Source organism: Salmo salar, chromosome ssa19 (genome assembly GCF_905237065.1).
Source record: "Salmo salar chromosome ssa19, Ssal_v3.1, whole genome shotgun sequence".
Classification (NCBI taxonomy): domain Eukaryota; kingdom Metazoa; phylum Chordata; class Actinopteri; order Salmoniformes; family Salmonidae; genus Salmo; species Salmo salar.
Genome location: NC_059460.1, coordinates 30,769,063 through 30,776,282, shown reverse-complemented (window position 1 = coordinate 30,776,282; position 7,220 = coordinate 30,769,063). Strand labels below are relative to the sequence as shown.

At 44.4% G+C, this 7,220-nt stretch overlaps 1 long non-coding RNA gene across 1 annotated transcript; it reads right to left on the bottom strand.

The window, feature by feature from the left end:
* Positions 1-5,769: 5,769 nt before the first annotated feature.
* LOC106578717 (uncharacterized) lies at positions 5,770-6,841 on the bottom strand. The gene is made up of 3 exons (XR_001322508.2): positions 6,687-6,841; positions 6,095-6,154; positions 5,770-5,992 (listed from the first exon to the last, which is right to left on the bottom strand). It is a non-coding gene; the product is annotated as an uncharacterized lncRNA (long non-coding RNA).
* Between the last annotated feature and the right edge of the window lie 379 nt (positions 6,842-7,220).

Below are 7,220 nucleotides of genomic sequence, written 5' to 3'. Positions count from 1 at the left end.
CTGAAATACGGAGTCAACATAAAGATAAACCCTTGAATTAATAGGTGTGTCCAAACTTTTGACTGGTACTGTATAATGTGAATCGCCCATAAATTTGAAAAAATCTAGATATCATTTTTAGGCCATTTCACCCATCCCTGTTCTGACGCGGTGAGTTCCTATAAACCAGTCTCATATATATCTTCCTGATTGATAATGTCCACCTGATCATTACAAACAATCAGAGTTACCTTAATGCACTACAATTTAGTAGATTATTTATGTAAAATGTTACCATTCAACCTCTGGCTTCAACCTCTTTAGACACCTAGAAATATTGGACTGACACCTGATAATATGTATATGAAAATCAAATTTTCTCTTTCCAGGTATTAACTTTTCTACCAGACTGGCCTTGAAGGTTCATGCAACGTTTGCTGTGATGGTGAATGACGTCAAGGGTGTGAATGATAGAAGTTTGGTGGCAGAGATAAAATGATGTGTCTTATAATGTGAAAATTATTTTTGGTCTGATGTAAAGCTCACTGATTGCTGACCTTCTGATCAACCCCATTCACCAGAGTTTCCCAAACACTACACAGCTGATTCAAATTGTCAAAGCTTGATGAATATTTGATTGTTTTAATCAGCTGTGTAGTGTTAGGGCTGAGTTTAGGAAACGCTGCCATAGACTGATCTCATACCTGAATACAAGTCCTTACAATAGCTAGGTTTCCATCCACTTGGCAACAGATGTTTTTTATGCGAATATTCTAAAATCCGCATAAAAGCTATATGCGTGTTTTCCCACCAGAGGTGTGATACCATTAAGTTGACTTGTTGCGGGAAAAAGGCTGTGCGTAATGACGTAGATGTACATAAAAATAACTTTTGCATATTACCTTTCCATGTACTGAATAAAAAATGGGTTTTCATCTGATTTTCAACTCTACTGATGGTTTTGACACTAAAAGTGTTGCGTTAAACAGTAAATGTGCTCTAGCCAACAGTTTACAGGTACCGTGTGGGTATAGCCTACATGATGAGATTATTATGGACAAAAGAGCGAGATAATTTTTATTTGTCAAACGGCAGCCAAGCATCGATCATCATGTCACCAGAATGAGACCCTCAATATTTATTGGAAAAGAGCATCAAGCTCAATACCATGCACTTACACCACCCTGGTGGCTGAGATAAAATGATTTGTCTTATAATGTAGAAGTGGTGATAATTATTCTTGGTCTGATGTAAAGCTGACTGATTGCTGACCTGATCAACCCCATAGATGTGCCCGCGATGCGCTGCACATCAAGTTACAGAAAGCATTTCAAATGTGCTGCACGTCAAACTGCAGTGCATATTGCCATACACACATCCCTCCTCCCAGAACCACACACACACCCACACACATGCAAGCCAGGGTACTGTATCATATCATCACTAATGGCAGTGACTGGATCTTCTACCAGACCGAAAGTTTAAATGTGTTGTAGCCTAAATGTCCATGCCAAGTTACGGTTCCAACCGATCATTGCTGAAGCCTACAGAAAATGTCATCTTGGTTGTCAAAAAGTTACAAGGTAAAGGATTTAATTATAAATTACAGCTAAAGGACAATAGGATACACAAGGGAGTATAAATGAGTCAACAGTTGAGTCATCTACTTTAAGAAATGACAGCCTGATGCGCTCGCATTAGGGCTGGACAAACATTATTTACCCTATCTCTTTTTTCTTTTAATATGTTAAAATGCTATATAAAGCATCCTATGTACAAAATAAAAACAGCCCGTTTGGGTCACAGTTGTACGCAAGTTTTTTTTCTAAAAACAAACATAGTCTATGTCTGGCCCGTGAATTCGTTGTGTTTTTTCAGTATGACACCCCTGCCAAAGATCTCGTGATGGAACATTTTATGTTTGTGCTTTTCTAATAACCAATTTCTGTGTTCTATCTTTGTACTTTTCTAATAACCAATTTCTGTGTTCTATGTTTGTGCTTTTCTAATAACCAATTTCTCTGTTCTATGTTTGTGCTTTTCTAATAACCAATGTCTGTGTTCTAGGTTTATGCTTTTCTAATAACCAATTTCTGTGTTCTTGTCACAGCTGTTCGAAGGAGTGGACCAAAATGCAGTGGGTAAAGTGCTCATCTTCTTTTATTATTTAATAAAGTGAACACTTAAACAAAAATAACAAACCGACAATCAGTTCCTTAAGGCACACAGGCTATACAGAAAACAACCACCCACAAAACCCAAAGGAAAACAGGCTGCCTAAGTATGGCTTCCAATCAGAGACAACGAAAAACACCTGCCTCTGATTGGAAACCCTACTCGGCCAAACATGGAAAATGAAACATAGCAATAGAAAACTAGATGCACTTTTGTAAAGTGGTTGTTCCACTGGATACTATAAGGTGAATGCACCAATTTGTAAGTCGCTCTGGATAAGAGCGTCTGCTAAATGACTTAAATGTAAATGTAAATGTAGAACCAAAATCCCCTAGAACCAAAACCCCCCAAAACAAACACGCCCTGACCATACTACAATGACAAATGACCCCTTTACTGGTCAGGACGTGACAGTACCCTCCCCCCAAAGGTGCAGACCCCGACTGCACCTCAAAACAAAAACCCCCACAAAACCAACCCCAAACCTAAAGGGAGGGAAGGGAGGGTGGCCACCGTCAACGACGGTTCCTGTGCTACACCCCCCCTTCGCCAATCCTCCCACTACGGAGGTGGCTCTGGCTCTGGGCCTAGCTCCTGTTCAGCAGACTCTGGGCTGAGAGGCGTTGCTGGAGGCCCCGGGCTGAGAGGCGTCGCTGGAGGCCCCGGCTTGAGGAGCGTCGCTGGAGGCTCCAGCCTGAGGAGCGTCGCTGGAGGCTCCAGGCTGAGGAACGTCGCTGGAGGCTCTGGGCAGAGGAGCGTCGCTGGAGGCTCCTGACTGGGGAGCGTCGCTGGAGGCTCCTGACTGGGGAGCGTCGCTGGAGGCTCCGGGCTGAGGAGCGTCGCTGGAGGCTCCGGGCTGAGGAGCGTCGCTGGAGGCTCCTGACTGGGGAGCGTCGCTGGAGGCTCCTGACTGGGGAGCGTCGCTGGAGGCTCCGGGCTGAGGAGCGTCGCTGGAGGCTCTGGGCAGAGGAGCGTCGCTGGAGGCTCCTGACTGGGGAGCGTCGCTGGAGGCTCCTGACTGGGGAGCGTCGCTGGAGGCTCCGGGCTGAGGAGCGTCGCTGGAGGCTCTGGGCAGAGGAGCGTCGCTGGAGGCTCCTGACTGGGGAGCGTCGCTGGAGGCTCCTGACTGGGGAGCGTCGCTGGAGGCTCCGGGCTGAGGAGCGTCGCTGGAAGCTCCGGGCTGAGGAGCGTCGCTGGAGGCTCCTGACTGGGGAGCGTCGCTGGAGGCTCCTGACTGAAGAGCGTTGCTGGAGGCTCCGGGCTAGGGAGCGTCGCTGGAAGGAGAGTGCGCGGATCAGGCACAGGACGTACTGGGCCTTGGAGGCGCACTGGAGGTCTGGCGCTCAGGACTGGCACAACCCGTCCTGGCCCGATGCTGACTATAGCCCAGCAAGGGCGGAGCGCTGGCACAGGACGAACTGGGCTGTGCTGGGGAATGCGGGGCACCGTACATGGAGCAGGCGTAGGATATCCTGGGCCCAGGATTCTCACTGGAGATCTGCCACTTACAGCTAGCATAACCCGTCCTGGCTCAATGCTCACTCTAGCCCGACAAGGGCGAAGCGCTGGCACAGGACGAACTGGGCTGTGCTGGGGAATGCAGGGTATCGTGCGTGGAGCAGGCGTAGGATATCCTGGGCCGGGGAGCCGCACTGGAGGCCAGATACGCTGAGCCGGCGCACTTTTTCCTGGCTGCCGGCTAGCTGTCGAACAAAACCGTTGAGGAGCCTGTATCGACCGCACCGGGCTCTGAGTGCGTATGGGCGACATAGTGCGCATTCCTCCATACTACCTAGCTCCTCCCTCTGTGCGTCTGCTCCGTCGTGCTCTTTCCACCAGTCCCTTTCTCCGGAATCCAGTGTCGTCATCCGCTCTTGACTCCTCGACCGGCTCTGGTTTCCTCCATGGCTAGGAAGTATCACTTCTGTAGTGAATAAGGGTTCAAAGTTCATACCATTCGCAACCAAAGCTCACGCCGAGGTTGGCTTAGTTCTGTACTTGACATGTGTGTCCTTTTAACGCAGAGGCTGCAGACCTCACGTACCCGGAACTGGGGGTTACATTTTCATCACTGTCTTATATAGTGGCAGGGGAGAAGGGTGTGTTTCATCGTTTATAACCCCTGTCTCTTCACAGGGGCGGGCCACTGATTGGTCAGGGCTCTTTCCTTATGAAAACCCAATTCTCTCATTTTGAAGCTAAATTACATTTAATCTCCTAACAAACAGTTTCAATATCAAACATTTAAATTGCACAACAATTCCATGTGAATGTGATAACTAGAATGTGTAGACTTTCCCAGGTACAGTTTATGTCGTCCTGTCATCAGTCATAATGTCTCAGATGACAACCGAACTGACATACATACTCATTAAGTTCCAACGCATATTTCCAACTGGTTCTATTACCGAAATATGTTTCCTTTCCCCCCACTTGTTTGATGTTCCCAGACTCTCTATATTTAACAAAGGCTATTCAAAAGTCCTTCAGTAGGGTCAGAGAGAGAGGGGAAGGGAGAAAGGTATTTATGGGGGGTCATAAACCTTACCCACAGGCCAACGTCATGACACCGTTTATAGCTCATAGCGAAGGGAATGTGCACAGAAACATGCCACAGTTGTGGAGGACAGACTTTTGCCCATTTCAGAATCTGACTGTACAAAACTTAGGGCTTGATTCAATCCGTAGCGCTGAAGCTCCGTGTTACAGAGTGATTGAAATGTAAAAGCAATGTTCCCGGGTTCGCGGAAACAATGCATAGGTAAACGGTGCATATGTTGGCTCAATTGGAAATGACCTTTACATTTCAACCGCGGTGTAGCGTAGATCTTCAGCGCTACAGATTTAATCGAGCCCTTAGTGACTATTGCTGTCAAATTTTCCCTACACAAAACTGTCAGTCACCTCATCTAATCCCAATCCGCTATTCCCCTGTCCATTCCCCTCCAGCAGAAGCGGGACTTCAGCTCACTCACCATAAATGCACACACTTGCAGCTAATCAATGTGGCAGCATTCCCCTGCTCAGGCGTTGCATGCTTCAACCAATGGTTGCGTTGCATGCCACGTTATCAACTGTGCCGTCGGGCACCAGATTGCTATAACATAATGATTTGGTTAGCTGATAGGTAAAATACCTATCCAGGCATTGTAAGAGCTGGAATGTGTCAGCAACGCCTGGGCAGAGGAATGCGGTCTATATACCTTTCAGTTACATGAGTGTTTGTTGCAAGACGTTTTGTTCTTGTAAACTTTTTCTTTGTGTTTTGAACGCATTGATGACAATGTTAGTTTGTATTCCTTTTATGTTGTTCCTTTTTGATGTGAACATTTATTGTTTCATATTTAGATGCATTTGTTTTACTCTTGTTTGAATATATTGCCCCCATAGTATTTATTCCTTTGAAATGTAATATTGATATGTTGTATTGAGATTCATGAGCACATTTGATTTATATGCATTTGGTTTCACATTTTATATGAAATCACTGCCGTGTATTTTTGCCCATGTTTCCTAGTTAATCATCCTTTACCATAAATGAATGTGTTCAACCAATAATTATAATATACTATTTTTGGAAGAGAAACAATAAATACATTATTTGCAGACCACAAGTTGAACACCACTGGTTTATTGGACACACCACCACGATAGCCCCAACTCAAACCAGCAATACAGTCCTTTAATAATCTGCCAAACTCTGAATAGCGTTTACAACTGCTGATATTAAATCGTTTACAGCTGCTGATAGGGTTGTCTTCTCCGTGCTTGCAAAGGGTCTAGGAGTGGGCTCCATAATGGGCTGAGTACCTGTGTATACCAAGCCATGGGACGTCTCCTGGAGTAAAATATGTGACAGTCGTAAATATAAAAACACAAATGTCAAGTCCTTTAATCTACAATGCATAGTTACACTCACACACACAGAAAAGTTACTCACTTGTTCCTGTTCTCCAAACCCATCTTCATTTTCAAGGGGAAACCTGGAACCTTTTGGCCACTGAAATAATGTATTATAAATATTAGCCCATTCATCTCTTATCAGTGTCTTTGTATTTTAAATAACACAACTCGGTAAACATAGCTCCTTTGACCAGGGTTAATCAACACCCATAAACCACTGACTTTTATTTGAATAAGAGTATGAATTCCCGTAACTGTGTGTTTACCCTGTTTCAGGAAGGCCATTGACACCAGACAATGCAAATATCAAACGACTCCAAATACACCTTGCTGTGTTCTCTAACAAAACCCATTGAACATTCTATGATATTAAATTATGCCTTTATCCTCTCCATAATCCCAATCCCAATTTATATCATTTATGACGTTTCCATTTTTGCAGTGTCCATTATGATCTTTACTGAAGTATCATGATGAAGCAACTAAACATAGGAACTCGGTGTTGAAAAAGTATTGATTCCCTTCACTTCCGAATTTGTTTAATCAAAATGATCTAAGAGGATTATTGTATGAGAATTTATTCAAAACAGTCAAAAATCAAAGTTCACTCAAAGAAAAGGATTTCTTACCAGCCGTTTAGTTGGTTGTTGTTGAGGTTTAGGCAGAGCCAGGACAACACCCAGGAGACTGAGTAGTATTATTCCTCTCATCTTGACTTTGTGCTTTATTCTGAGAGCACAGCACTGTTCAGTTTTATAGTGATGGGGATGTCACATGCCCCATAGAGGGCGTGTTCAAAATGGGCTGTCAATGTTTACCCTTTACATCAATGATGGTGAAAGTGACTTCCAAGTCCAATAGTCCATTGATAATAGTCCATTGGACATTGCATAAGCGCATTGGCATACACTGCCGTTTTTCTATATTTTGGCTTTGTCCTTACATTTAAGTAGCCATCACAAATTGATCTCAGTTAATTGAATCACTGCCCCATGCAATAGTTCTGAGTTTGTAATGTCCCCCCAAAAATGAATACATGTATTTTATCATTTATCACCAATGACAGTGCAGATGATGACTATTCTGCACAGAGGAAAAATTACACTGAACAAAAATATAAAACGCAACATGTAAAGTGTGCCTCAGGATATCGTCACGGTATC